Genomic DNA, 20,349 nt, shown 5'->3' on the forward strand with positions numbered 1-20,349 from the left:
CTGGTATGCAGGAGCAGCTTAGGCAACCCTGCGAAAGGGTCATTCAACCGACAAAGGGTCATGACCCATGGCTTAAGAACCACCGGTGTAAAACTCTTTAATTTAGACTCTAGCAAACATTTTTGGACAAAGACAGAAAACAACCACATTCTCTGCCAAAAGGTAACACAAACAGTCTCTAATATTGCCCTCCCTTTAGTCTCTTGATCTGGGCCTCCATACACAGCCAGGGTTGCTCTTCACACTATGGCCTCCTGCGCTCCTACCAGAACGGCTCATGAAGCCTCGCTTACTAAGTCCACTTCCCTCCTATAAGCAGCACCGTCAGGCCTCACAGCAATCCCCAGTCCCTGGTACCAACATGTCTTAGTTACTTTTCTATTTGCTGTGAAGAGATACCACGACCAAGGCAGCTTATTACAGTAACAGCATGTAAACAATGAAGCACAGGGTTTGCAGAACACACTGAAATGCAGGCTGAACTGATTTAATTTCTACTTGGGCATATGACCAATTTTTTAAGCTTCTCTCCATATAAATAGCATTTCTATGAAAAAGCTCGGTCCTTTACAGTCAATAATTCATATATGTATATATATGTGTGTGTTATATACATAGATCTGAGCCTTCTAAAATACCTGAAAAATTTTATGTAGGATCTACTGTGAAGGATCACTGAAAACGTAGGGAAGGCAAGGTGGGCGTGATGCCACGCCTGAACAGCTGAGTTCAATCCCTAGCACTCATAGGCGAGAACTGCCTGCCATGTGCTGTCCTCTAACCTTTCTACAGCTGCCATGACACACACATGCCTGCGTCAATACACAGCAATAACAAGTAAAACCCTAACTGAAAGTGAAGTCATAAGCAAAACAGGTATGTTCCTTTCAGAGCCAGTCAAAAAAGCAGACCAAAAGCGAGGCAACAAACACAAGGAGAAACAGAGCATGAGCCACAACCTCAGGACCTGAAGGGTGGTTAGCACCACCTCTCAAAGGACAGCAAAGCTCGGGACTACAAAATGAGCAGGAAGAAGACAACTGTACAAAGAACCCGGCCAAAAAACTTTTAAAATCAGCATATGCAAAAGCTTTGAGGAAATAAAAAATTTGATGGTTGGGGCTGGAAAGATGGCTCAGCAGTTAAGAGCACTGGCTGCTTTTCCAGAGGTCCTGAGTTCAATTCCCAGCACCCACATGGTGGCTCACAACCATCTATAATGAGATCTGATGCCCTCTTCCGGTTTGTACACAAAATACTCATACATGAATAATTTTCTTTTAATTTTATGGGTTGAACAGCAGTCCTAGAACCAGGAATGGTAGTACATACCTTTAGTTCCAGCGCTCGGGATTCAGAGAGGCGGATCTCTGAGTTCGAGGCCAGCCTGATCTACAGAGTGAGTACCAGAACAGCCAAGACTACACAGAGAAACCCTGTCTCAAAAAAATCAAATAAACTGGAGGACCAAGAAGGCCAAGTCTGATGAAGCAAGACTTTGCTGATCCACTCCTCCTAAACAAAGGAGTGGAGAGAGCAGCCCTCACCAGAGAAGACCACAAGGATGACTGAACTCTACCCAACATGTCCAGCTATTTTTTTAAAATTAACTGAACATAAATTGAAGAGATGTGAATATGCTGAGTCAACAATGTAAATAGATAGATAGATAGATAGATAGATAGACAGACAGACAGACAAATGGAGTTTGAAGCCACCTGGTCTACAAAGTGAGTCCAGAACAGCCAAGGCTACAGAGAGAAACCCTGTCTCGAAAAACCAAAACTAACTAAATAAATAAATGTGAGGTGCGACACAATTTAAGAATTGTAACTATTAAAAATTATTTATTGTTATAACTGTTACTGTTATAAATATTTAATATATTATAACTACTTAAATTTTTCTGGCAACTACAGTTTTATAAAGTAAAAACATTTCATTTGACTTAATATAGTCAAACACTATTTAACTAGGTAAATGAGTACATGCATAACATTCTTTAATGCCAACGTCAGAGTCAACATGTATCTCACACTTACCCACAATCTCAATTCACACCAACCACAGATGAAGCACTCAACAGCTTACCAGTTACGCCTGGCCTCCGTACTGAAAAGCCCAGCTTACAGACCCGGAAGGCTAGAGCATACTAGACTGAAGGGAAATGTAGGAGAGAACTGGAAATGTTGTCAGAGATCAAACCATGAAGTCGGCATAAGGAAGGAATCTGAATGTAGCTGGAAACCACTAAAGGTGTAAACATGAGGATGCTCTCAATCTGCTTTATGAAAGATAATCTCTATCAGCTGTATGTACAGAGGGCAAGACCAGGCAGTAGAAAGAGCAGACGACTATTACAGCATGATTTAGGCTAGTGAGAGGACAACAGAGATAAACAGATGTAAGACACTACTGCAAAACGACTTTCTGATAAGACAGACCCACAGAATAAGGAAGGGCAACCCAAAGGTAAAATCTACCCCGACCTGAGCAACTGGTGGTGCCGCCACTTCCCAAAACTAGAAGAACCACTATTTTCTGTTACGTACAAGGGTTTCTGGAGGCAACAGAAACAGTCATCCTCGGGCTAGATGGAGAGTTCAAGCCACACAAGATCCCATCTCAAGAGAAGAGACACAGGTAGGTATTTCTCCCACCTGGTCCCAGAGAATAACAACACATCCTACACCCAGGGACTCCAAGTCAGTGTCATACTCCAGAGCTGTGAGTGGCTTAGAATGCATTTTTTTCTGGACATAACAGGAAGGGTCATCTTTATAGCTATCTAACAACGACTCAAGTACCAAGCTTGAGAGGGCAGCTTCTGAGATTTAATTAATAACCCTTCTAAATTGTTTTCTTTACATTTTAAAGTACAGTGAGGGACAGGAGGTACACATGCGTCACAGCACGCACATAAAAGTCAGAAGACAAGTTGAAGGAGTCAGTTCGTTCCTTATTCCTTGTCCCAGAGATAGAGCTCAGGCTTGGCACCAAATGCCTTTGCCCACTCAGCCTCCACTAGAATAATTTCACTAAACACGTATTTAACTCCACCTAGGTATACAGCCTGACCTCTAAGAAATGTAGAACTTAGACTCCTATCAAGGACCTCACTAGTAATGAAGCATAGAAACAAATAGCAACTGTTCAATGACTGGACAATAATTTTCATTCCTTCCCTACTGCAGCTCCTACGTGTGCTTTCAAATAAGGGCAGAAGCCGGAGCTGAAACTTGATGGGAGACACCTGCCTCGCACCCCAGTCGGCCCAGCCCTGCACTGAAGAGAGAAGACGTGTGGGTTTGGTTTGAACATTGGGGAGGGAACGTGACTCAGTAAGGAGTCCAGCTTTGGAATTCCCAGTCTGCGGTCTGACAAGTGCCAGACACTATCCTAGCCACCTTTGAAAGTAATCTGCAAGCCAAGTTCAAAGGCTCTATGAGCATGCTCCCCAAACCTACTATCTTACCGGGTTAAACTTCTTCCACCTTACATTTTCTTCTGCTAGCAATCTGGGGTGCAGTCTGACTGGGCGTTTCTTATTTAGAGCCTCAGAAGTTACAGAGAAGATCTTGGCCAGTGACAATTCTCTGGAAGCGACTGCAGCTGGAAGATCTGCTTTTTTAAAAAGCTCCTTCACAGGCTTCTGGCAAAGCCTCAAGTTCCCAGCCAGGAAGACCCCCCTAAGACTGCTCAGGATCATCACAGTATCTAGCCTTTCCCAGAAAGAACAAAGCAGAGGATGGAGGAGTTGTGCGGCTGACCTCATCAGGCAATGCTACTGTGTCAGTATTCCAGAGGTTACACACGCGGGTCCTGTTCACTGTCCACAGACACGAAATGTCAACACAGATGTGAGGAGCCACCTTCGCGGCTGGCTAACCTGACAGGTGATGATTGTAGGTTACATTAAAAAAAAGAAAACTTGAAGCGTAGCTGGGGATGGCCTTGCTGTTCTTCTAGAGGACCTGAGTCCAGCTCACACATTGTCACAACTGTCCTAACAATTATACTGTCACACAGCTCATAACTGTCTGTAGCTCCAGTTCCTCCTCTGCCTCCACTGGCACCAGGTACACACTCCAGCAACAGTCACAGACATAAGGCAATTTTAAAACTGACATGCATACACTTATTAGATGTAACACACATACCGTAGGTATAATAATGTTGTATCTAAAGGAAAAGGGAGACTATGGTTACAAATGCACTTTGACTGCTGCTTTGTTTTGATTTCTTTTGTTTAGGACAATCTCACCTAGCCCAAACTGACCCCCACCCCATCCTTCCTTTTCCCCAGGGCTGGACTATAGGAATGCACTACCAGCCACCACTCTGAGATATTTCACTAAAATAAAATGTTTTACCTACAGTAAATCAGTATTGTCAAAGATATTACTGCTCAATCAAAGCATACATGCTAATATAACTATTTGGTACTACTATCTAATCAACTACACACACGAGCACACTTACATATGTACATAGGTTAACTCAGAAACTGCTCACAATGAAATGTTAACCCAGAAAAGCAGCAGTTTATCACAGTCAATCAGTGGGGAATGGCAATGGGAGACAGAGGGTAAATCAGAGCACAGTACCCAATTACAATCACAGAACTTTATGCATGTGTAATGGTCAATTCTGTCAACCTGACAGGATCTGAGATCACCCAGGAGATAAGTGTCTTTGTGCACCTGTGCTTAGACTAGCACCTGTGCTTAACTAGGAGTGCATTCAAAGGACTGTCTAGGGTTGGTTAACAGAGGTGGGGAGACTGGGTGATACCATTCCATGGTCTGAGGTCTTGGACAAGATATAAAAAAAAAAAAAAACAACCAAGCCAAGCACTGCATTTGTCAGTCTCCACTTTATAACTAGGAATGATATGTGACTTTAGTCTGGTATTTTCTCACAGAAATGAGAAAAATAACTAATAAAGAATATAAATAAGCTGGGTGAGGTAGTACATGCCTTTAATCCCAGCACTCAGGGAAGCAGAGGCAAGTGGATCTCTGTGATTTCAAAGCCAGCCTGGTCTACTGGTCTACAAACAGAGTCCAGGACAGCCAAGGCTACACAGAGAAACCCTGTCTTGAAACAAAACAAAACAATATATATATATGGGAGATTTTTAGCCTCAGTCAGAAGTAAAATTATAAACTAGTCTCAAGTCCTTAAAGGATACAAATTTTATTTTTAAATATATATAAGTGTGTGTGTATATATATATTAAATATATAGAAATAACTTAAAATATATATGCAAATGTGTGTACATGTTAAAATATCTGTATAACAATGAAATATGTATAACAATGACGCAGCAGTAAAGGGGGTGTATGTGTGCCTGTGTGCATGTGTGTTAAAATATCTATATGGCAATGAAATGGCACAGCAGTAAAGGTACTTGCAGACAACCTGGTGTATTTCCTGGGTCCTTTCCCTCATCCCTGGGTAATCTATTAATCTACTTCCTGACTAAGAAAGTCTATTCTAGATAGTGCATATACATAAATTATACATTGTTTTCCCTTCTTATCCAGCTCTTTGTCCAGCACCATGTTTCTTTCTGTGGCAGGATAATACATTCATGCACACATCCTCTATCTTCTGTGCATGCTCGTCTGCTGGTGGGCAGGCAGGCCCTTCCTGCTTCTGGTTCTTAGGAAGAATGCTCTACGAACAATGGCATACCAAACTGACTTCTTACAGTTTGCTCTAGCACAAACTGCTAAGCACAATTACAACAGCTCAATGGAATTTAAGTTTTTGACTTTAAGTTTCAGTTTTATTTGCACTCTTAATTGTTCCAAATTTACTTGGACAAATATATACATATTATTTTCACACACGGGGAACATTATTTTTGTAGAATCTTTCAACGTGTCGAGATATCTTTGTTTCTAACCTTAAGTCCTTAGGATGATGACTAGGAGCGCTGACAGTGCTTCCACAGTTCCCAGATTCAATTCTCAGCACCAATATGGCAAGTCAGAAGCATTTGTAAATGCAGTTCCAGAGAGACCAAAGCAATCTTTTTCCCTCCACAGGTGTCAGGCACAAAGGTAGTACACAGACATACTGCAGGCAAAACACCCATCCACTCACATAAAAGTTTAAACATACACACTTAAAAAGAAAGGTAAAAATACCAGAATGACCATCACATGATGAGGTAACTTGAGGTGAGCAGCACGCCTGAAAAAGGAGCGTGAAAAGGAGTCCTCCATAAACCTCCCACAGTACCTGGTATACACAAGACAACAAAGTTCAAGAAGGAACCCGCAGTGATGCTGCAGGCGCCTGGACTGCCTACATTATGTTTTGAAGCACTGATATTTGAAGTCTGAGATGACTATTTTGTGCCTTTGTTTTCAGGACTTAAGCAGAACGGCAGGTGAGGGATGCAGGAAAGCCCGCTCGCTCGGGCCATTAGGCTGTACCTCTGACAACTGCACAGGTCACAGGGCACAGAGCTCCCCCTAGAGCACAAATGTCCCGTCCATACAGCCAGTCCTTTCTACCTGTACACACTTATGTCCCTTCAGGGTGTTGAAGACTCTGAAAAAAGCTTGATAATCACTGGGCAGTGACAGTGCACGCCTTTAACCCCGGCACTTGAAAAGCAGATGGATCTACAGAGTGAGTCCAGAACAACCAGGGCTACATGGAGAGACCCTCTCTCAAAAAATCAAGAAAAAAAGACAATAAAAAACCTTGATATTCAAGTAAACAGAGTTGACATACATGAGCATGCACACATACACGCTCGAGACTGGATTTAAGCGGAATACATACGTATCACCTACCTTCTTTCAAGCTTTTGTTTCCTTAAGACAGGGTCTTGTTCTTAGGCCAGGCTAGCCACAAATTTCCAATGTGGCTTAGTCTTGCCTTAAACTTAGAGCAATCCTTCTGCCTCAGCTTCTCAAATACTATGATTACAGTCACTGCCTACTTTCCTGGCTTCATTCAGGTTTTTTCAGATGACCTAAGACGATGTGCTGACCTGCAGATCTGTGTCGGCAAGTAAAGGCAGTTGCCGGCCCGCCTGCCAAGCCAGGACCAGAGGGTGGAAGGAGAGACAACCCCTGCAAGCAGTCCCCACCTCCGCTGCGTGCGGCACAGCGCACGTTAAATAAACAAATGTCGCTTAAAAGTTACAAAAAATTCTATAAACACCACGTATGTGAGAAGCACCATCAATAAATGGAATGGAGGGGCCGGTTTTGTCCCATTTGCATTTATTTATTGTCATTACAGGCTGAGAATGTAAGTTTGAAAACAGCCTGTACATATGCACACGGAAGAATTTAAAACTGTATCTTCCAGGGCCGAAGGGTACCGTTCTATGTAGAGCATACATCTAGGTCCAATCTCAAGAACAAAAAACAAAAGAAATTTAAGTCATACAGGGTTCCAGTGTTGTTATTTAGACTAGCGAGCACAGCCCTGGGCAGAAAGTATGTGTCTCATTTGTGTATGTTAACAACTTTTTGAGAAGTGTGAAGTAAAAACACAATAAGCCCTGGATGTAGTAGACAATAAATAAATAAAAATATAAAAATCCATAGAAATCATGGAGAAGAAAGAAAGAAATGGTGGCAATAGTGCTTAAAACTCCTGTCCTTAGACATCCCTGTGACAGCTAAAGTTCAGAGAAGCAAAACTGAACGCGGCTAGCTGCTGCCTCCACACGTGTCCACTGGCATCACTGCGCACACGTCCTGGCACAAGACTTCGCACTCACATCTTATTAATCCTCCCCGAGACGCAAGCTCTGAAGCAGATGCTCTAGCTAATCAACGCTGCAGCCATACTAGAAGGAGCCCTAAGGTCAATCTTAAAAGATCAATCAATCACAGATAAGAAGGTAAGCTAAAATTATAAGATATAAAAGCAAAAACCTGCCATGCCCTGAGAATTCCATCCCACTGATACCTATTTAGAAAATTCAATGAAAATACTGAGGTGGACATTATTTTGGAAAACGAGATTATCTACATCCCACATGGAAATTCTGAACTTCTTTGAAAAGAGCCAACAGTGAACTATACTCAACTTTCCCCCCTAGACTGGTATAACAATACTAGTATGAAATGGTGAATAATGAAAAAGCTTTTCTGTTAATGTTTCACATTAAATATAAGTCCTGTAGCATGCAACGACATGGTTCACACCTTCTCACTGTGAAGTTAGCGTCTGAAGCTAAAGGCACAGCTCAGCAGTGACGCATGTCTCGTGTGCTCATCTCCAGCACCAAGAAAACAAGAAGCCAATCCTGACGTTGTGTGCAAAGGAAACTTTCCCACTTTGGGGGCCTAGAAACTAAACTCAGGTCCTCTGGAAGAGCAAGTGCTCTTAGCAAACGAGCCATCTCTTCAGCCCTATGCAAGGCATTTTTACCAAAGCTAACAGGAACATTCAATTCTAAATAATCTAACTGGGCTACAAGACTTGGGTTTGTGGGACTGCAGCCGACGATTCGGCAAAGTCCCCAGGTGTCTGCTCTCTCATCACCACACACATGCCCAGAGTTATCTACTTCCTTGTATCCAAATCACGAGTTACAAGCAAAATGTTTCCCTTCACTTTTCCTTTTTACTCCATTGTGCTCATTATGTTAATGACTGTATTCTCAGCTACGAAAGCCTATGAAGATGTAATGATTTCATGCCACTGGTTTTCTCTACTATTCTTTGTAACAGAATACATCAATTTTCAGAAGCATTACTTTGCTTTCTGTTCTCCCTATTTTAACCTCTGTACCCAAATGTGACATAATGTAAAATTCATGTTTGACTTGTCACTCAGGCAGCCTTCAGGTCAGGGTGTGAGAAGGTCATTAGCACTGGCGGATCACTGGGCACTGCCCTCTCCAGTTGAACACTGCTGTGGAGGCCTGTGACCCCCCAGCACTCAGAAGCTAGGCAGGACCATCTCCACCTGAGGTCAGCCTGGGCCACACTAAGTGCAGGGGGAGCAGTATCAAAAAAATAAGAATATCTGTCCTATGATTCAGTTAATTCCATCCCTAGTTATTTATATAAGATAAAAAATGTTTACAGTACCTGTACTCAAATGGTGACTGCAACTTGACTCAAAATTGCAAATGAGAGAATGGACAAATTGTGGTATATTATACTGATACACAAACATACACACACAAAAAAAATACACATACACTGTATTGTCTGTTTATGTAAAGGTCAAGAACAATAACCACCAACAAAAAAAAAATCCATAAAAAAATTAATAGGGTTAACTAAAGAACTTCATGGGAGGAAATCTCATTGACACACATAACCCCTGCTGTAGAGTTAAAGTCTGTGCATTTCACAATACATACTTTTGTCTCAAGAAAATGTAGTCAAGGGGAAAGATGGAGAGATGGCTCAGCAGTTAAGATCACAGACTCCTCTTGTAGAACACTCTGAATCAATACCCAGCACCCACAAGGCAGGTCATGGGATACTCCTTTCCGTCCTCTGAGGACACCAGACACACAGAGCACACAGACACAAGCAGCTCAAACGCCAATACACATAAACTATGACAGTAATAAAATAAACTTAAGTTAGTCAGACATTTAGCTCTGTGCATGTGGCCTCAGCTACTTTAGATTCTAAGGTCAGGAGGTGTGCTTAAGCCCAGGAGTTTGGGGACAGCCTGGACAACACAACTGTGTAGCAGTTGCCTCTGAGATTGAAACTTTCCGCCCTTCAGGGTAGCTCCGTAAGACATAACAATTCAAAGTAACTTCAGGAAGTCCCTGAAACTGGGCCAGAATCACTCCAAAGTAAAGAATAAAGACTGTGGAGAGTCATTCTCAGGTAAGCCAAGCTGAAATGAAGGCTAAGAAAGACCAGAGGAGCTGCCTGGAAAAAAGCAGACACCAACCCTGACGCCTGGAAGAGGGCTAGACCAAGGACTCTCCCGCCTCTGAGCTGCTGTAGGCAGTGTGCTGTGGATTCCCAGCTTTTGTGGGATAGGCTTTGGTAACGCGGGTAATGCGGCTGTAAAACTTTTAATTCACTAGACATATTTCTTTTATTGGGATTATTGACTAGTTTCAGAAAGCCTTAATAAAAATCAAACACACACTAAATTATTCTTTAAAAAGTCATCTTCCCTCCGGCAATGAAGGCGCACACCTTTTTTATCCCATCGCTTACGAGACAGTGGCTGACAGATCTTTGAGAGTTGGACACCAGCCTGGTCTACATAGTTAGATCCAGGACAGCCACTGCTACACAGGAAAGCCTGTCCTGAAAAACAAAACTAAAAACGTCCTACTCCTGCTTAGAAACACGCACATATCAACGGAGTGTCCCCTCAGCGTGTACGTCTTGTGAACAAGGAATTCTGTCCATGTAGACAAATGTAGCTCACCAAGACTCCCCACCTTCCTGGTTTTCCTGGATTTGATCACATGTCCTAACTCACGGTTGTAGCCTTGTGTGTGACATACAAATGCGCTGGCTACTTGACAACCTCTCTAACTTTTTAACCAGTGCAACAGATCCCCCATATTCTTTTCTTTTCTTTTTTTTTTTTTTTTTATGGTATTTTGTGACAGGGTTTCTCTGTGTAGCCTTGGCTATCCTGGACTCGCTTTGTAGACAGGCTGGCCTCCATCTCACAGGGATCCGCCTGCCTCTGCCTCCCTGAGTGCTGAGATTACAGGTGTGCGTCACAGCACTCAGCTTCACATTTTCAAAATAGCAAACACGTTGAAAGTCTCTAATTTTGTTTTTATCACAGGAATTCAAAGTAAATATCCAACAGTGGGTGAAAGTGCTTGCTGCATGCCTGGACCTGAGTTCAGTTCCTGAAACTGAAAGGGTTAGGCTAACTTTGTAACCTATATGTCCTCTAAAGCCTATAGTTTTGAGTTTTAGGTCCAGGTTAAGCTAAAGCCTCTTAGTACCTTTCCAGAGAGTGAAGAAATGTGACCCTATCTGTGAGGACAGATATAAAAAGAGGGGCAAGCAAGCAATGACCTTCACTCAGCAAAAGAAGGACCAGATCCTTGTCCTTGCGATAGCGTTTCTTAGCAACAAACCTAGACTTCTTCTGAGTAGCTTTTGACCTCCAGCCAAAAGTCCGCAGCCCCTTATCTTCAAGGATGAGCTAACCACCCCACCTTCAATTGCAGCTGCATCCACACTTGGCAGAACTGGCCAAGCTTGAGCACCTAAGACTAACCAATTATCTTACTTTATAGCTTCCTCATCCAATCCTAAATTGCCAAAACTAGAACTTCAAATCTCCCGCAATTTTTCTTTTAAAAACCTAAAGGCCTTTGTCTCCCGGTGCCACTCTTTGCTGACCAGCAGGGGTGACCCCGTTGTACAATGGTTAATAAACCTCTTGCTTTTGCAACGAGTCTTGGTCTGGGGGAGTTTCTGGGAAGGGTGCGATTGAACTCCTGAGTTGTGAGACCCCAGGTCTTACAAAACCATAAACAGGTAGAACAACATAGAATTCACATAGCTCTTCTACATCCATGGCACACACATGCCCACATACATCATATACATACAACATGCAAATAATAATTTTTAATGTAAAAATCCATCCTCAACTTCAAGTTTCTGTCATCTTGTGGGGCTCTCCTGGATCACCTCTTCATAGCCATTTAATTGAGCTTGGTCTATGATGATAGAGCCCCCTTTTCTTGGTGGGGGGAGGAGAGGGAGGTTCTGGAAGTCTCTCTGATCTGGGTGACCCAAGGTCACATAGCCCTCAGGGCAGATTACAGGCCAGACCCTTCCCTGATAACCCAGCAAGTATCTAGCAACTCCTAAAAATGACCCGCTCTAAAAAGGATCTTAGTCCAGCAGTGACCTTCAATTGTACCTGGAGATCCTGTCCCCCACCCCACCCCTACTGCCCCATAGTATAATTAAGTACTGTATATTCTTTCTTGTAATAGAACCATTTGAGTATCCCTGACTCCCTGACCCCATTCACCCTCGAAATCCCTCCCTCTGCCCAGGGTTTATATTGCCCTTGATTTCACAAGAATAAAGGTCCGAGCTTTCTTACTTCAAGACCCATGTCTTGGCTGCAGGCCAACCAGGAATGGGCTTTGGCCTGTATCTCTGCCATGCTCCGCACAGCAGCTGTAACACTTTGGTATCACCATAGGCTTTGGAACACCAGCTTCCATCGCCACAGGCGAGCTTATGCCAAAAGATATTACTGTGACACTCAGTGGAAAACCTTTCCCACATCCCGGCTTAGCTTAGCGTACTGGGGACTCACCTTAAGGGTGCCCCTGAGAAAAATGGAACTGTCTGGAAGCTGAACTCCAGGACTCAGCAGAATCCAGACCCCACAGAACAGAACATCATCATCTCACTGTCAAATTTTGGTGACTTTTCTTCCATCTTTCCCATCCTGTTACAGAATTGTTGTTTGCTTGCTTGCTTGCTTGCTTGCTTGCTTGTAGGGGATGTTTCAAGACAGGGTTTCCCTGTGTGGCCTTGCCTGTACCAGACTCACTCCGTAGACCAGGCTGGCCTCAAACTCACAGCAATCTGCCTCCCTCTGTCGCCCTGGGTGCTGGGATCACAGGCATGTGTCGCCATGCCCGGCATACATTAACTGTTTATTAAAACTACAATTTTATCCAGTATCCACTAACACTGCTCCAATATACTGATTAAAAAAAAAAATCCTTTGACATAGCAAAGTATCTACACGAGGCCAAAGACAGCAACTCATCACTTCAGCCCACACCTGCATCCTCGTGTCTATCCCAATGCTTTATAAACCTTCCCACCAACCAGTAACCGCCAGACAGCAGTTAGCCACTGGAAAGTCAATTCCGTCCGAGAAGGAGCAGGTCCTTCAGGAATCCTAATAATGAGCTCACGAGACAACCAAGAGCAAAACCAACAGAGAAAGCCCAGATTTGGGCCAGTTTAGAAAGTTCTGGGAGCATTCTTCCAACAGCTCTGAGCGCTGGATCAGTACAAAGGACAATGAACAAGAACTGAACAGCATTGTCTCTGGCCCCTTAAAAGAGTAAGCGAGCTACAGTGATGGAGCGCCTGGCTAGACACACTAAACAACAGTAGAGTGCTCAGGCAGGAAAGGATCTTGAAGAGTTTAAGTTAGCCTGGGTATAACTCCATTTTGAAATAAAGAGCCATCTTGACTGGGAGCTGAATTCAGGTACCAGGAAATACCAAAAAATATGCACTCGGCAGAAAAAAAGTTAACTCTCCTAGCAACAGCCTCCAGGAAATATCACAAAATAAATACTTTATAAAAAATAGAGACAATCTCCCTGGCAATAATCAATGAGAATCGGTTGAGAATCTGGTGGGAAAATTCTCCCCAATGTTTCAGATATAGTTTCAGAAGAACAGCAATTGTGATTGTATGCCTTAGGTAATTGTGATTCAGAGAAGGTCACCTCACCCCTCTAACTTTTACCTAATCCTGTAATGTCAAGGCATGAACCCCCCTGTTTGCTGTCATGAAAACATGTGCCCCCCCCCGTCATGGAAACCCCCTGCTTACAGTCTTTCCCTTTAAAAACCCTGCTCACTCAGGGCTCAGGGTCCCACTTCTCTACCGCTGCGTTAGTGAGACTTGGGTCCTGAGTTCAATCGCTCTCGTAATAAAGCTCTCTTGCTATTGCATCCAGTCCTCTCCTGGTAGTCTCTGAGGGTCCTGTGAACCTGGCATTACAATCTCAAGTACAATCACAGTAACAGACAGCTGACAAGCTGCAGGAATGAGACAGGAGACAGGCCTCTGTGAAGAAATTGAAGAAACCAAAGCCAACAGGCTCTACCTGAAAAACACAAATTAACTGACATGTTTCTGATGAGGAGACTATCAGACTAAGCAATAATGGCCAAGGTCATTTCTGAATGACATCTTGAATGCTTTATATATAAGCACAAAAGAAAAACAATTCTGATGTAGCAAAAAAGTAAGGATTTGTGCAGTGGTAAGCACTTTTGTATTGTTAAAGCTTGTTAAAAATTACTATGAGAAGCAGCATAGGGCTCACAGTTTTTGTGCTAAATATTACCAAAAAAAATCTAGTTAGCATCACAAATTTCATAAGCATAGTTTAATATAAAAAAATGACAGGACATAATTTAACAGGACAGCTGCTTGGGAGCAGCTCAGTGGGTAAAAGCATGCAGGCAAGTTTCAGGAGGACAGTTTGGATCCCAGCACCCAAGTACTTGGCAGGGTGGACACAGAGGCCACCCTGAAATTTCAGTACTCCTTAAGAAAGCAGGAAGCGGGTGGGGTTAGCTGAGTGGTAGAGCGCTTGCCTAACAAGCACAAGCCCTGGGTTTGGTCCTCAGCTCTGGAAATAAAAAAGAAAAAAAAAACCAGGAAGCTGGGTAGTGATGACACACACACCTTTAAACCCAACACTCAGGAAGCAGAGGCAGGAGGATCTCTGTGAATTTGAGGCCAGCATGGTCTACATAGTGAGTCTCAAGACAGTCAGGGCTACACAGAGAAACCTTGTCTTGAAAAACCGAAAAGAAATCCCCAAAGAGGGGATTCCACCAAGCTAGACTAGCCATGATCAATAATCCGTTTAGTTGAGACCCTGCTTCAACACACACAGACACGAATCTAAACACCCACACTACATACACACTTTAAATTGTGTGCGCTTACCCTATAGGAAGCATACATATTATTTCCACCTTCAGAAACTATAGAGTAAAAATTCTGTCACTTTGCTACACATGGTGGTATACACTTTTAACCCTAGCACAGAAACAGGCAGATCTCTGAGTTCAAGGCCATCTTGATCTACAGAGCAAGTTCTAGGCCAGGCAAGGCTCCACAATGAGGCCAAACTCAAACTTGGCTTAAGTGGAACTTAGAAAAAAAATTAAGATGTATTACGGGTGGCTACGCACGCACACACCAGGGCAAGCTGTCAGAGGACAGCCAGCAGAGTCAGTTCTCTCCTTCACCCTGTGGGTTCCTACTCAGGTCATCAAGACACCAAGCACCTGCTGAGCCAACTCCCTGATGTTCTAAAAAGAAAGCTCTTCAGGTGTGGGGCCAGGTGTGGGGCCAGGTGAGGAAGAGGCAGGAGGGCCTCTGTGGCTTCCAAGTCAGCCTGGTCACAGGCTCAAGACAGCCAAGACTACCCTGTCTTGGAGAGAGAGGAGAGCTAAGAGAGAGGCGTGAGCTCATAGGCCACGTCATGTGTGCACACCCATACTTGCACACTTGGGAGGTAGCAGCGAGAAAAACAGATCAAAGCAAGTCTTGGCTGCAAAGCAAGTATGTGGCCAGCCTGAACTACGTAAGAGAACCACCTCAAAAATTAAGGCACGAGGCTGGAGAGATGGCTCCCTGGCTAAGAGCATGGTGGCTCTTTCCCAGCACCCATGTGGTGCAAAAAATTCTCTGGAACTCCACTCCAGAGAATCCCATGGCCTCTTCCAGCCTCTGTAGGTGCTGCACACATACCATATAGACATGCATGCATACATGCAGGCAAAACACCCACACACATAAAAATAAATGTTTTAGGAGAAAAAACCCAAACATGAAATAGGAGGGTGAAGAGGAAGAGAGAACAGCCAGGCTATCCAACACTTAGCACAGGCGCTTTAAAGGCGGGCTTCGGTTCCCCCTGCTCATGAGTGCAAAGATCTATCCGCTTTAACAGTACTTTCCTGCTTTTTCTGGTGTGCAGCTTTTAAACAAGTCTGCAAGAATAACTATGTAGTAGCGCGCTAGTGTGTGCTAGGCCCAGCCCCTCCCCACGTACCGGAGGAGGGTCATTTTCTAAATAAGACATTTTTAAGTACTTCCTCTCCCTACCACAGTACTTTTGTTTAAGTGTAATTAACCGAAGTGGCAAAGACATCCTAACTTTTCAATAAGTTTTAACATTACAAATATGCAAACTCTATTACTGCTCAGGCAGCGGTTAATGCACACGGAGATTTACAGGCTTCCAAATACCCAAACACACTTCTCACCTCTTACCAGACTTTCCCACACTTAGGACAAACAGTGCTTTACAGAAAGCATCACACAGTTCATCAGGCTGAACTATCTTTAAAATAGTTCCCAATTCTGACACTGTCAGATTCTGGAACAATGAGCACTTTTAAAAAGGATGTGAGACTAGAGCTGGTCTTGACTACATCAGCCTCAGCAGCGGGAGATGAAGGCAAGAGGATCCGGAGTTCATGGTCAGCCTGGGCTGAAAGAGTCTCTGTCTCAGAGCAAGACAAAGAATGGGGGAGGGGGGAGGAGGATTTGATTAAAAAAGTCCTCTCCCACCTGGCACCCTAGCGTGTAACTGTTTGAAAAACAGACCTAAAATGTGTGAAGCACAAAAGATGACAGAACAGACGTGAGATGCCAACACACACACATAACACAAGGCAGCTGATCACAAAACCTATTTTGCTTCTTCATAAAAACACTGATAAAGTTTTGCTGGGACTGGTAAAATAGCTCAGTTGATCAAGTGCTGGCAGGATCTGAGTTCAAATCCTCACTTCCCTCACGAGAGACTGGGCACAAAGCAGCATGAATCTAATCCCGCTCTAGAGATGAGGAACAGCAAGATCCTTGAGGCCTGCTGGCCAGCCTAGTCGATTGGCAAGCTCCAGACTTGAGGCCAATTCCAGACGTGCACACAGACACATATACCACACAAAATGGTATGTGTGAAGAAAGAAAATGAAATTCTGCTGTTGTTACTCTAGTGTTTTTAACACACAAACCATTAAGGTCAAGGAAAACAGAGTAAGACACAATCATTACAAATTTTCAGAAGCTATAAAGAAACACATGCAAAAGTAGAAGGGCAAACCACTGCTCTGACCACCACACACTCCATGGCATGCATACCCCTGCACATACATGCTCACAGACATACAAACTCTAATAATAATTTCTTATTAAAAAACCCAGACACTAATGTTTGAACACGAGCAGAGAATAGGTACATTGAATAAAATGGCACAAAAGAATTCATGCTCTGATTCCATGTCAGTTACACGGTGAAATCATCAAACCATGTACTTAATACTGTGAATATTACTTTATTTACTTAGCTTTTCAAGACAAGGTTTCTCTGTGTAGCCCTCACTGTCCTGGAACTAGCTCTATAGACCAGGCTAGACTCAAACTCAGACAGCTACCTACCTCTGTTAGTGCTGGGATTAAAGGCGTGCACCACCACGACAGGCTTAATACATCAAGTTCAGAAGTACTACTGCATGGGTCCTACCCCTAGAGATTCTGATGTACTCAGTCTCATAATGACAAGGATATTTTTTTAAAGCTCTCCTAAGATTCTAAGATAGAACCAACTCAGAGAACTATTGCCTGAGATACACTATACATTAAACCTAGCCATTAGCAAATCCTACCTACAAACTCTGGTCTTCCAATTAGCTGTCAGGTGCTCTTTCTAAACCACGAACAAAAAACAAGGGCCTACCAGCCAGTCTTGAGAAGGCCGCTACTAACCAAGCAATAATACAGGTTGAAAGTTAACTTGGAGGATGCAAACTAAGCAGAGAAAACACAGCTGAGTGAAACTAGCATCAACACCCTGAGACAGACCAGAGAAAACAGAGCAAACTAGAGGAGAGGTGAGGGGGGAGCCGAATCTACAGCTTACAGACAGGACTGTGGTCAAGAAGGGGCTCACAAAAGCCCAGAAAGACTGCGGAGCTCATCACTCAAGGTCAGTCAGTGGTGAAGAGGCACACGGCTGCATTAAGACATTTCGTCTGTGGAAGGGAACAGGTAGACTCATAATTTATTCCTGGAAAACTAACCTGGAGCAACTCCAGTGTGAGGTTCAAGGCGGCGAGCCAAGGGATTAAGCAGAAGCGTGCTCAGCAACAGCAGCCACCACTGGCCACTTCCTCTGCGCCCAGCTTCAGACCGCTGGCAGCAGAGGCTTGGATCAGGTCCCGTCTCCACACCGGAGACACTCCAAGACACTGCTGGATCCCCGGAAGCTCCCACAGCACCGGTCACGTGACCCATCACAACAAGGCTGTGCTGCTCCTGCTCAAGTGCAAAACCATCACACTCCTTTATCCTTCCTCACAATTTTACAGAAGTAGATTGTTCTTCAGTAGATCTTAGCAACACCTACACTACCCAGCTTTATGATGATGGTGATGTCAAGAATATATGCTTCTCCACTTCAAAGGAGCGTTTCACAGCCCCACTGCTTGCACTCGGGGCCATTACTAATAAGAGCTACTGCAGCACGGGCAGTGCAACGGCCCGACCGTGGATTACCGCGAGACACTGGACGAAGGAGCAGCTGGAACCCCACTTGGAGAGCGTTCAGAGAGTCAAAACCGCGTGTAATTCAAAATTCAAAACCTAAGTGAGCTAATGTGTGTCAAGCACTCAGAACGGTGCCTGGCCAAGAGCATGTAAATAAGTTCAATAAAAATAAAATAAAATTAAGACTAAGTTGTTTATTTCTGGAATTTTGCAGATATTGTCAGACCACTGATAAAAGAAACCTCGGAAAGTAACAAAGTTGCTCATGCAAGGACATGGGTTCCTTCCCCACTGCAAAAAAAAGCAAAACTAAAAGTCAGAAAAATACAGATAATGAAAAACTAAGCATAATACGTAAGAGTCACTTCACAAAAGATTAATACCAAAATGGCTGATACGGTATTTTTAACCTCAATCACCACAAAACAAAACAAAAACCATGCAAAACAGCCTCACACACTGTCCAAGCACCCACACGGCGCTTTTTCTAAAGATGACAAGCCCCATCAGAAGTACTGGCGCTTCACGGAGGACTAAGTGGTACAACCGCCTTGATAAAAGCCCAAAAGCCTGAAACCTAAGAACAATAATCTACCAAAAACAGTGGCAACGTCCTGCAAGAAGGCAGAAGGCAGGAGTTTGGGGGCGACCTGGGCTGCACTGCAAGACTTTGACCCAGAAACAAAACCAAATATCAACAACACAGTAACTGCACTCCTTCAAGGTACATCCCAAGCCAGGAACGGGTTTCTTCGTGGCCTGTGCCGATTCCCTTAAACTCACCACCTGAAACTGACAACTGTGACCTTTTGCCACAGAGATACCTGAACACCTTTTCTAGGATTTCCTTGACACAGACTTCTCAAGGAAGGCGAGGGCTTTCTGTTGTGCAAAAAGCAAACTCCGGGAACGCTAATGTTTCCTAATAAGCTTCCAAGACGAAAGCCCGAGCGAAGACTTTACAAAAGTCCCGACAGGTCACGCCTGTCGAACTTCGGGAGGCTGCGGGCGGCGTTCCCGGCGGCGGAGAGAGGCGAGCGTTCTCCCGGCGACGGGAGGGGAGTCGCCCAGCGGCGGCAGGACGGCGAGGCTCCCGGGGTCTGCGGAACCCCCGGGGCGAGGCCGCCCCGACGCGACCGAAGGTCAGAGGCACCAGCTCGCCGGCCGCGGCCCCGGAGGCCGAGCGCTGGGGAGCGGCCGCAGGGCCCGCAGCGCGGACGCACGGACGCCCGCCGGGCCGGGCCGGCGAGCGCGGGGGGCGAGCGCAGGCCCCGAGGGCTCGCTCCGCCGCGGCCCGGGCCCCCGGCGGCCCCGAACGGAGCCCGCCCCGCGCCCGCCGCGCTCGCCGCGCCCCCCGCGCCGCAGCCCGGCCTGGCGCGCCGCCGCTCACCTTGGAAACCTGGCGTGGACGTCACCGTCAACATGAACTTCCCATCCAGCCGGCGGGCGCGCCGCCGCCTCCCGGAGCCTCGGCCCGGCCCCGCGGCCGCGTCCCCCGCGTCCCCCGCGCGCAGCCCCGCTCGGGACCTCGGAGCCGGCCGCTCGCCGCCCCGCCCGCGCCTCAGGCGAAGCCCGCGCCGCGCTCGCCCGCTCGCCCGCTCCGGCCGGGCCGCCTCAGGAACGCCCAGGGCGCAGGCGCGGCGAGGGCCTCACTGCGCCCCGGCGGCCTCTACGGCATAATGGGTTCGAGCAGGTTCGGGCCCCGGCCGGGTTGGCGGAGCCGGAGCACAAGCCGAAGGGATTGGCCGGAGCGGAGCGGAGGCGGGGAGGCCGCGCGGGGCCCTCCGCCCCCTCCCGGCGCCCGGCCCTCCTCCCGGGCGTCCTCCCCCCTGCCGGGCGCCCAGCCGTCCTCCCCCGGCCCGGGGTCCTCCCCCTGCAGGCCGCTGGCTTCCCCGGTCGCCCTCAGCGGTCAGGGCGGCTGAACACACACACACACACACACACACACACACACACACACACACCCTCGGAGCCCAGGGCGAGCATCCCGCGCCAGCGTAGGGGTCTCCTCGGCGCCCACATGCGGGGATGCGGGGCCTGGGACGCGCAGGGCTCTGCT

At 45.7% G+C, this 20,349-nt stretch overlaps 1 protein-coding gene and 1 non-coding gene across 7 annotated transcripts in view; one reads left to right on the top strand and one right to left on the bottom strand.

The window, feature by feature from the left end:
• Nucleotides 1-20,100, bottom strand: part of Evi5 (ecotropic viral integration site 5) — a 146,007-nt gene extending 125,907 nt beyond the window's left edge. For 2 of the 6 annotated variants that reach the window (XM_060381100.1, XM_060381095.1), the window contains exon 1: nucleotides 19,681-20,090. The gene's annotated coding sequence lies outside the window, so the exon portion shown is untranslated. Of the gene's footprint in view, nucleotides 1-17,824; nucleotides 17,998-19,114; nucleotides 19,134-19,680 lie in introns of those variants that run through there. The other 4 variants (XM_060381099.1, XM_060381098.1, XM_060381101.1 and 1 more) reach the window with 4 other exon arrangements.
• Nucleotides 1,459-1,588, top strand: LOC132653322 (small Cajal body-specific RNA 4). The gene has a single exon (XR_009591091.1). It is a non-coding gene; the product is annotated as a small Cajal body-specific RNA 4 (non-coding RNA).
• Nucleotides 20,101-20,349: the final 249 nt, after the last annotated feature.

The sequence above is a fragment of the Meriones unguiculatus genome, chromosome 3 (assembly GCF_030254825.1).
Source record: "Meriones unguiculatus strain TT.TT164.6M chromosome 3, Bangor_MerUng_6.1, whole genome shotgun sequence".
Classification (NCBI taxonomy): domain Eukaryota; kingdom Metazoa; phylum Chordata; class Mammalia; order Rodentia; family Muridae; genus Meriones; species Meriones unguiculatus.